Here is a 12,024-nt window from a genome sequence, read left to right as displayed (position 1 = left end):
AGTCGCAAGTCCTGAACTCGTTCAACATAAAGAATTGGTCCTTGTAGTCATTTGGATTTCTAGGAAGATCGATGATACTGGCGGTCTTGGGGAATTTTGTGAGGTAGTAGAAACCATCACCTCCGATTCTATTGCCCGGGTTGGCCTTGAGGCAGAAAAATAATAGGATGTCCTCTGGAGTAGGGGTCTCCCACTCGTTCTTAAGAAATAAATATTTAAGCCTCGCTAAAAGGCAATGAGTATTGGGGGGAAGTTGGAATGGAGCTAACGTCATGAAATTAAGAAAGTCTGTGAAGTACGAGCTTAGTGGAAGAAAAGTGTCTGCCTTCATGCTCTCGTCACTCCATGCCCAAAAATCATCTTCCAATGGGGTGCAGCTCCGTTCACCTTCAAGCGCAGGGCGGGCATAAAATTTTGAATTCGTCTGGATTCCATGGCCCTTCATTATTTTATTTACCTGGGACATGGAATTTATTCTAGAGACTATTCTCTCAGCCTAATAGAAACTATTGGCATCAACCTCAATCTCCCTCTCCACCATTGGTCCAAAGTGGGGAATGGGGGTTTCCGCGATCTCGTGGCTCTGGGAAGAAGAGCCCACTACATTCTTGTTCTTTTGGTTGCTCATTTTTTGAATTAATTAAGCTCGCCTTGGTACAAAGTAGGGCTAGCTATTAGAGGTGACCTAAGGATATAACTCTGGATAATGATCATGAAAGTCAAGAGGGATGGTCATGTTTAATAACCAGAGGAAGGTCCCTGGAGAACCTGGCCTAAGGCTTCAAGGTTATGGTTCGCAAGTTGAAGTCCCTACAAGCTAGAGTAGAATTTAAGATCCGTATGGGTGGATCCACTTGTGCACCTAAGTCACGCGCTCTAATATCAGAAAACATTGTCACCTCGAAAATTGCATATCAGAAATCGGGTTTTGGGATGCGATTTTAATGCAAAACCGCCATAGAAACGTGACTCCTAAGCTACCCAGTTTTGAGGTCAGAAACCAAAAATTTTGGCCTAAATTGTTCTTCATTTAAACCTCAAAACCCAGAAAATGCCCTAAAATTCACCTATTTTTGTCACTCTCTCAAACACTTTCAGATGAATAAACGTATACTACCCACTTTCCTTCACAAAACAAGAGCATACGAGCCTAACCAAAATTATTGATAGAACTAAAATGTAAAAGAAAAAAAAAAGAAACTTCACAAACGCACAAAAATGTGTAAAGGAGTTCAAGAAAAATACTTACAGTTCTGATCGAAGAAGGTTTGAAGAATCAAGAAGGTGGAGGAACTACAAAGAGTTGACTCAGAAGAAAATCGCCAAAGAGTTTAAGAGTTTCAAAGAAAAAGAGAAAAATAGAAAAGGGGAAACTTTCAAAATACTAAGTTGGTGAGGATCAAATTCAGCGGCCCTATATATATAGGCCAAACCTGAGAAAGAATTGGAGCAATACGATCATGATAGTTTGAGATCGAAGGGCTAGAATTGAATAGACCAAACGGCGAAAAAAAGTTGACAAGAAAATTGTCACTGTACTCGAAACTCGAATAAACGCCCGTAGAAATCGAACATGTGTCCCACACTCGAGTGGGTAGGTGGGCATGCTCCCCATGGCAGAAGTATAAAAGCCTTTACTGTGTGTGTCAGGAATGACGCCATACACGAGCAAAGGGTTGGGGGAAAATGTTGTACCCAAAAGAACGAGCTCATTCATCTTGTTTGCGGTACAGTTGGCAGACAGTTAATGAAGACTATTAAGCCCTTAGAGTTTTATATGAGCTCCACGACGAGTAGCTCGAGTAAATCCCAACCGAGATCAGACATCAAGGAGATCGCCAGTTCGAGTCAACTGAGTGTGATGGAGGATGAATGGCAGCCCTCAGTTCGTCTAAGCCATATCTCGAGCGTCTTTGTGTTTAGGTCACCATATCCTATAAATTTCCAACTCGAGGAATGCATTCAACTCGCCGCAAACGTTTAGAATGCATAGGCTGGAATTTCGAAAGACTCGAAGATGTTGCATGAATAAATAGCATGATGTACACGTTACACAAATGTAAACGATCATGAATTCAATCCATTGATCCCCTATAAATAGAGGAGAAATAGACAAAAAAAAGGACCGAATAAAATTGTCAACAATTTTTCCAGAGATCCTAAAGAGAATTACATAGACTCGTTGATTAGGTGAATTTTAATCACTGAACCACGTAAAAGTTCTTGTGTGATATTTATTTATGGTTTCCTAAAAAGCCTAATTATCTATTTTGGACTTCTTAGTCCATTGTTGGCGAAAAACCGCATCAATACAATGCAACATTGATGTGCGATCAATGCAATGGAAAAATTAGAAAAAAATTTGTAAAGCTATAACTTTTTACTCGGTTGTTCGTTTGATTTTTTTTTTAATTTGGGTATTTTTTCAAGATCAATGCAACCCAAATTGCCATAGACTATTTGCCCCATATTATTTTTCCAAAAAACCTCGTTTTGGCATCTAAAATTCAGTTTTTTTAAATTTTGCATTGATTCAACATCGTTTTAGCATCGTTTTTTAATTGATTTGACGTTCAAATCAACTTTTGATTGATAAAACCATCAAAATGCATTGATTTTGCATCATTTTTAACCTCTAAAATCAAGTTTTCATGGGACCATCACATAAGCATCAAAATGACATCATTTTTTGCTTGTAAAATCAAGTTTTGATGGGGCCATTGCAACACCATCGTTTTGACCTCTAAAATCATGTTTTGATGGTATTATCACAACGACATCGCATGACTTCATTTTGGCATTGTTTTTTTCTTTTAAAATCATGTTTTGATAGGACCATCATAGCACCATCGTTGTGCATCGTTTTAACATCTTTTTTGTCTGTAAAATCACATTTTGTTGGGACCATCGTAGCACCATCGTTGTGCATCATTTTAGTCAAAATTCTTCAAATTTCAAATTTTTAGATCTAAAGAAAAAATACCAAAAAAAAACTAATAAATTATTCACGAAACTGTTCAATGACATATAAATTAATGTCTTATGTTAATATTTTCGTGGATTCAAGTTTTGATGGTTATTTCCTTGAGAAGAGAACCTTATCTCCAATGCAATTTGATGGTTAACAATTAACACAATGACATGCGACTATAGCATTAATTTTAGACGTTGTTGACTTCTTTGTTCATAATTTTCGCAGTGCCTTAACGTAATGGGTTGAATGTCCTAGTCTTGATTATTAAAGAGGAAAAAAAAAATATCACACTCTGATCCATGCGTATTAATGCTGTTAGGATCAAAAATCAGGCCACAAATATTGATTATCATCCATTAACAAAAATAAAACAAAAAACCTATATTATTAAAAAACATTAAAAAAATCATTTGGGTATCTCAAGTTTTGGTGACACATTATCATCAAGCACTTTAATATACCAAAATATAGTTCTGATAAGTCAAAATAATACAACAATTTTAGGGGTATATAGGAATTTTCTTTAACTAGATCGATCATTATAAACCAAGGTATAGAGTATGGACCAAAACTCCAATAATTGAGTATTTTGACTATACACATGATGACATCAATAGTCATTTTGAGTTTGATTTAAAATTGGTTACATTCTCTAATATGATAGGAGGTTAAAGAAGGTATTCAATTTTTATGTTTTATTATTCTATATAATATTAATTTTTATAACAACTAGAGGCTTTAAATGTCCCTCTCTTTTTGTTTTTTTATTTAATTAAAATAACCCCATATAATAATCAATTAGATGGTTCGTAAAACTAGTTAATAATGTGTATATTTACCATGAAATCCCTTTGATCATTTAGTGATTGTTTGGTCAATGTTGGGTTATGAGAGTTTCATTAGAGTAGCTGACCTGAAAATAATGAAGGATTGTGTGTGTTGACCGTTGTTTGTGGGTTTGTTATTTTGAACATTAAAATTAAACCAATTTGTAAATCTGACAAACAAAAACTGAAAATTTAATAGCTGGTGATTAAGTTTACCGCCGAAGTTCTTTTACCCGACTCAAAAATCCAAAGTAAACAAATGCTTACGTAAAAAAGAAAAACTGGCACCTTTGAAATTGAGAGAGAGAGAGAGAGGCGGCTGTGCCATTGATTTTAATTACAAACCAAGAACACATGACTTTTCTCAAGTCTCTCTTTCTAGTCTCTCTCGTGATATCTATCTAGATGGTAGAATTTGGACAATTTTTGCTTTATTGGAATTTTTGTTAAACATGAGTCCAGTTTCATAAGGTACAAACAAGTAGTGGTTACAATCAAATGGAATGGTCTATCTTCTAAGAAGATTAATTGATTATTTGTAAATTGATCCATGATGATGACTCTTTTGAAATAACTTACTTCCACTAAAAAGCCCTTCCATTTCCGTAGCCAGACTTTTCAATCGTATCATACAAATGTATGAGGAATTGGTCCATGATTTTGATTCCACTAGGCTTGGCCCACTACTTCATTTTAAGGAAATGACCCATTTGACCCAAAAGGAGAAACCTAAAAAGAAATTAATAATAAATAAAAAGAGAGGAAAAATAAAATGAATGAACATACATGGAAGTGTAAAGTACACCAAAGGAAGAAAGAAGGGTAGAGAGCAAAGATGCCCTGGGAATCATTGATATTGCTTAAGATGAATATATATATAGCTATAGCTATAGCTATACCTCCAATTATTTAGGTACCAATGCTTTTAATATACATCATAAGAAAGAAGATTCTTTGGAGAAAAGAAAAGGCATATGGGAGTTGGCTAAATTCTCTTGCAATAATATTCATGTGCAAGCTTGCTTGCATGGTTATCTATTTGTGAGAGACAGTCTAGTACATCAATATGGCCAACCCTAAGTTGGAGAAGTAAAAAACCATAAAATTAAAAAGAAAAAAAAAACACTAAAATTGAAAATGTTATCTATAATAATATGTTTTCATGTTAGGTGTGGCTGAAAACATTGAAGGAGAATAATCCCTAATAATTTCATTCTTTTTCAACTTTCGTGTTGATGGGGGAGTAGACAATCCACCTCTTTTTTTATTTGTTAATATATAGAAAAGTAGACCATCCACTAGGTAAGTGGGTTGATCATTTTTGTGTCTCTCCTTTCATTTCATGCTAAACCATCTCTTCTAAAGGAATTGAGTGCACATCCTTTTTTTTCTAAAAAAAAAAAATAGGTTTTATTCATAAAGATAAAAACAAGGAAATATGAGCCTTTTATGTATATAATTTTTTTTTTATTTTATTTGTTCATAAGTTTATTATTTGTAATTATTGTGGTAGGAAAGAAAGGTTCAATAAATCGCCTATTAAACTATTGACCCTTAATTAGGCCACACCTCCGAGTAGACAAATCAAATAAAGGTCCGGCATGTATGGATGTTGACCTTCAAATAGAACATTGGATAGATTTCATGGCAACTTCATAAAATAAATATATTCCTTTTTAACTTATTGAAAAATACTGTGTAATTGATAATGACCTGTAATAAAATAAAAAATAAAAGTGCATATAACATCAAAAAGTAAGTTCGATAATTGTTATTAGAGCTTGAAGCTGAATTTTGTTATCATTACTACTAGCTCGCTTTTTTAGAACCCTAGGCATCCCATTATGCGCACAGGCACAACACATCAATTATAAAACCTGAAAAAAAAAATGAGTTATAATATTTTTACGTAATAAGTCTTAAATAAATGTGATTAAACGTGTTTGAATAAAAGTATTGTATAATGTTTTGATACAAACATAAATTATTACTAAAAAAAACACATTAATTATAAACAAATAACCAACTACTACTTAAACAGTATTAACATATTCTTCTAAATTAAAAAAGACATTTAAGAAAATAATTAAAGAGAGATGGTGAAAGACTAAAACTAGGACTAATTAAAATTCATTAAGAAAGGTCACATGAATCAAATGTGACACACACAATTAAAGTCATAAATGTATAGCAATTTTTTGTATGTGGAAAAATAGGTGTTTTACTCTAGAAATGCTATCAAATGTCTCCAAAAGAGAGAGTAGTGGAGAAGGCTCCCTCACTCACACGTGAAATTATGAAAGAAAAAGCACCTCAAAGTTACATATGCAACATAACAGGTCAAGCAAGCCGTATATGGAGAGGAGAGGACCATGTTAGCCTGTGATAAACATTACTTTTTGTTATCTTCTAAGAATCTAATCGAAGCAAAATGATGGGAAGGGAGAAAGAGAGAGAGAGAAAGAAAGAAGGAGAGGGTTGGGGAAAGTCATGAAACACATGATTTCTTAAAGAGTCCACACAAAACCAAACCCAACCCACTAAAGCTAAAAAGTGCGAGAGATTTGTTTTGTTTTGTTTTTGGTCTTCTTTTTTCTTTCTTGTTTATTATTATTATTATTATTATTATTATTTTGGACAGAAAGTGGTAGAGAGTAGTTTAGGCTTTACCTGTTGTCTCCTTTTTCTTTAGTGGGATAGGAGAGAAGATTGATGGTAAAGAAAAATGACACTTTTCAGCATCTACATCATTATAATCTGTACAATACCTATAAAAGAAAAAGACCCACGAGGCTTTTGCTTCTTTTATGTGATAATAGCACTAGCGCTGTTTTTTTTTTCAATTGTTTTTGTAATCTAATATTAAAAGTTAACATCACTTGTTATATCTTTATATATTATAAATGAGAGTTAAAGTTGTACGTCTTAATATTCAGCACAGGTTTTTTAGTCGGCTCGGATACAATTGGCTAGCCTAGAGCTGTAAGAGATGACCCACGAATCCATATTTCTTCTGTGAAGGCAACACGATTCCCCAGGACAATATCGCAAGCTAGTGAATACAAAACAATATACACGAGCTCACGCTACATTCAGCTTGGGGTACGATAGAGATCTGCCATTTCCCTAAATCTTTATAAACCTGGGGACGTTATATAGACGCGCGTGGATAGACATTACATATCTATAAATCCCTGAAATCCCGGACACGTAATATAATCATGCATGATCAGACATCACATATCCGATTATCCCTGATGACCCATGATCAGTTTCACCTAATGACTAGACCATATCTTAATGATAGGTCACACTAGGGATTTGGATTCACGTGATGACCCAAATACCTATCCAGGGATTTTCTCTATAAATACTAAGACCTTTGATAGAAAAGGGGTAGTGTTTTTCTCTGTAATACAAAAACTTTGTCAAAAATTAGAGAGAGATAAACAGTAATAATACAGACTCGTGGACTAGGGGGATTTTAACCTCCGAACCATGTAAAAAGGGACGAGTGTTCTTGATATTTTTTTCCTAGTGTTTTTAAATATCATTTTCTTATTACGGTTTACCATTAAGCACTAATCAATCACAGCTATATTTTCATAATTCACTGTTGGCGAAAAACCGCGTCAACAGTTTGGTGCTTTCATTGAGAGTTGCAGATTAGTGCTATTGTGAAAGATTCAGATCAAAGTTCATCATGGTGGTTACTCGCTCAAGACATGTTAATGAGACGGATCAGCCTAGTGGGCAGGAGGCTCACCATAGTGCTGTTTCCGATAAACCAAACCCTGAAGTCCAGCAATGGTCGGGAAAACAATCGATAGACCACGGCGACACTGGGAGTTCAGCATCATTGCCGCCGAATCCGAACCCAGATTACTTGATTGCGGTAGAGTTGGAAAACATGCAGTTAAGGAGCCATTTAGCCAAAGCAAACAAACAAATCGATGAGGTTTTGGATCGGCTACCCCCTCTTGCAACCGACGTTAACGTCGAAAAGAGGCAAGGTGGGACTCATAAATCCCGCCGAGATAGCCGACCCAGGGCAAGTCGGTCAGTTAGAACCTCGACCCCGAGTTCTGTGCCCATGGCGCAAGATCACCAAGAAATCACGTTTGATGGCTTTCCTAGGGATCATCGGCAAATCAGCCGGTCGGTTAGAACCTCGACCCCGAGTTCAGTAACACCGTCAAATGCACTTGGAAATGCCCACAGCAACCCACGAAGAAGGTCTAGGGAAAACTCGCAAAGACAGCATGTTCCAGCGGACCTCCCTGTGCCACGATCAGATCGCCAGACACAAAGTCAGAAATGGCGGAGCAGAGCGACTGTGGGCTAATTTGGTACGTCCAGACGAGACAAGAATTGCCTCACCAATTAGACATCCCCCATCGCCCATAAGGCATCCAACACCACCTCGTTCCACTCGAAACGTTCCTACCTATGGGGACATCAGGAGGAATTCTCCTCCCGCTGCCCCTACTTATGCCCCACGAGCACGCGAAAATGTCTCAGATCCTCATCCTCAACTGCAAGCTCTAAGTTTCTCTAATGGAAGTTATTGGACAGAGGGCGGTTGAAGTGGTAGGACCGGTGAAGATTTGATAAATCAGCTGAGTTCGGCTCAGAGCCCTTAGGTTGATCCACAGACCGATCTACGAGATCGCCTGAATTCACAACAGCGAAATCCAGCCCGCGATGGAGTCAGTGGCACTCACCACGAGGGAGGTCCTTCCGAAGTACGTGATAACAGGAATGTCCCACTCAACCAAGCTCGAACTTGGAGGGACAATAACCCACCAAACGCGTACGACCGAATGGGAGCTGTTGAACAGCCCTAGGAGACCAAGGACCAAACCCTCGAGAGGTTAGCCCAAATGGAGGAACTGATGAAAAGACTCCTATCAGAGAAGGAAAAAGAAGAATATGACTCAGGGGATGAGCTCGAACTTTTCGCCCCTAACATCGCAGCAACAACATACCCGTAGGGTTTCAGGATGCCCCATTTATCAAAATTTGATGGAGATGGAGATCCGTCCGACCACTTGGGAATGTTCAACACCCTGATGATGGCCCACAATATCGGACCTGAGTTGAGGTGTCTGGTATTCCCTTCGATGGTCGAGTCGGCTAGGCAATGGTTCAAGCAATACAAAAAGCATTCTATCAGCTTGTGGAAGAGTTTCTCCGCTGATTTCAAGAGGGCATTCCGGGCTTCTCAAGCAGCTCGCATCAAGGCGGACTCCCTTGCAAATGTAAAGCAGCACCCCGGAGAGCCTCTGAAAGCATATTTGAGTAGGTTCGCCAATAATGTTGTGTGAGCTAGAGACGCTGACGAAAGTTCTAGGCTCATGGCAATGAGAACAGGAATTCTTGCTGGGGGCGATCTATGGAAGGAAATCCAAAGAAAGGGGGTCAACACCGTGGATGAGTTCCTGAACAGGGCTCAAAGGTGGATCAACTTGGAAGAGGCAGGAACTTTGGTCGCAGGAACCAACCAAGTCCCTGCCCAACCCATTGGAGCGGTAACGGATGTTGCAGCTATGGTTCAAACCGTTACCCAGAATAACCAAGGGGGAGGTAGCAAGAGGAAGGGATATGGTGAGGGCGGCCAGAGCGGTTCGAAGAAAAACAAGCCCGTGGAGAAGTTCAAGCTGATCTATACGACTTATGCCGACCTCATGGATACTAGAGAGTACATTTTCTTGGCGAATTATGCCCGCCTCTCGTGGAAAAAACCGGAGCCTTTAAACAATCAAAGGGCGAAGAGAGATCCTTCAAAAAAAATTCGATTCCACAATGACATTGGTCACAACACCGATGATTGCGGGCACTTGAAGGATGAGATCGAAACACTCATCAGGGCTAGACCTTTGGCTCAGTATGCCCAGAATCAAATAACTCCCAGTCATCTCGCTGGACAAAACATTCCATCAGCTCCGGAGGCCCCGGCAAATCAGACTGGAGCTCAGGTGAATCAGGATACCCCTCCTCCGATAACAGGGGGAGAGAAAACAACCATCTCTGGAGGCCCTCATCTGGCAGGCACGAGCAGAGGTGCCCAGAAGAGGTATATCAATGAGCTGAGGTCTCACAACGGAGTTGAGTTTGTCCCGGAGCAGCGTTTATCTAAGCAACAGCGATTGGAGAAACAACCAATCAGTTTTACTGAAGAAGATGCTAGTCATGTCCAGTTCCCGCATAACGATCCTCTAGTCATAACTGTCCAGCTTGCCAATCGGAGAGTTAGGAGGAAACTAGTGGATAATGGAAGTTCTGTGAACCTGCTATTCAGATCCACGCTAGAAAAAATGGGATTTTCTATGACCGAGCTGAAGGCAACCTCCATGATGTTGTATGGGATTTCCGGTGAGGGGTCGGCAGCTATCGAAACAATCGAGTTAGTGATAACCTTGGGTGAAGGACCGCGAACTGTTTCCAAGCTTCTCGAGTTTGTGGTCGTCGATTGCCCAACCGTGTACAATGCAATCTTAGGTCGACCTACGTTAATGGCGTTCGAAACCGTAACATCTGTCCGCCACCTTGTGATCAAGTTCCCCTCATCTGCGGGAATATGTACTGCCCGAGGTGATCAGCTTGCTGTCAGGGAATGCTACAGCATTTCCATGAAGGGAAAATCACAACCCGGGCAACAAACGATGGCCATACAGGATGAAGGCGAGGAATCCCAGGAAGTAAGGACTGCTCCTGGAATGGAAGAACCTCTACAAGCCAGTGGTGCGGATACTACCCCGACTGATGATATCGATCCGCGAGTAGGCGAAGATAGATCTGAGCTCTGAGCTATTGAAGAGCTCGAAGAAGTAATCATTGATCCCAAAGATGCTTCAAGAATCGTTAAACTCGGGAAAAATCTAGACGATGAGAGGAAGGCGGAGCTGATAAAATTTTTACAAAAAAATCTAGATGTATTCATCTGGTCTCATGAAGACATGGTAGGGATAAGCCCGAGTGTGATCATGCACACCCTGAACTTGGATAAAAGTGTACCTACAAAATCCCAGAAGCAGAGGCGTTTGGGTACAACCCGAGCTGAGGCCTTGGAAGAAGAAGTAGCTCGGCTGTTAAAATGCGAGTTCATTCGCGAGGCTAAATATCCGATTTGGGTCACGAATCATGTCCTGGTCCCAAAGCCAAATGGAAAGTGGCGGACCTGCATCGATTTCTCCGACTTAAACAAAGCTTGTCCCAATGACTGCTTCCCATTGCCAATGATTGATCAGTTGGTGGATGCCACTGTGGGGCATGAGCACATGTCCTTCATGGATACGTATTCTTGGTATAACCAGATCGCGATGAACCCCGCGGACCAGGAGAAACTAGCTTTATGACTCCAACGAATGTTTATTTTTATAAAGTTATGCCATTCGGGCTGAAAAACACAGGGGCTACCTACCAACGATTAGTCAACAGAATGCTCACTGATCAGATCGGGAAAAACATGGAAGTGTATGTTGATGATATGTTGGTCCAATCTAAGGCTGCCGATAACCATGTTCCCAATCTGAAGGAATGTTTTGAGATCTTAAGAAAATATAACATGAGGTTGAATCCCCAAAAGTGTACTTTCGGAGTGGCATCAGGAAAGTTTCTGGGATTCATAGTCAACACGAGGGGGATAGAAGCGAACCCAGATAAAATCAGGTCGTTATTAGAAATGCCTTCACCCAGGTCGTGTAAAGACGTCCAGAGTCTGACTGGAAGAGTAGCAGCCCTTAATCAGTTCATTTCTAAATCCACTGACAAGTGCCTGCCGTTCTATAACCTGCTTCGAGGAAATAAGAAGTTGGAATGGACCGAGGAGTGCGAACAGGCATTTCTCAATCTAAAAACACATTTGGCCGAGCCGCCAGTGCTGTCTAAACCAGCGGTGGTGGGGGAGCCTCTTTTTCTTTATTTGGATGTTACGAAAAATGTAGCCAATGTCGTGCTGGTCCAGGAAGAGGACCGGGTTCAAAAATCGGTATATTATATAAGCAAAAGACTTCTCAGAGCTGAATCGCGGTATCCCTTAATGGAAAAGGTGGCATTCTGCATTATTCTAGCCTCCAGGAAGCTTAGGTCGTACTTCTAATCCCATTCAATCCATGTCATGACCGATCAACCTTTAAGGCAGGTATTGCAGAAACCTGAAGCATTGGGACGTCTTTTAAAATGGGCAATCGAACTCAGCCAATTCGAAATACTGTATATACC

This window comes from Humulus lupulus, chromosome X (genome assembly GCF_963169125.1).
Source record: "Humulus lupulus chromosome X, drHumLupu1.1, whole genome shotgun sequence".
NCBI lineage: Eukaryota > Viridiplantae > Streptophyta > Magnoliopsida > Rosales > Cannabaceae > Humulus > Humulus lupulus.
This window is presented reverse-complemented; position numbering follows the sequence as displayed.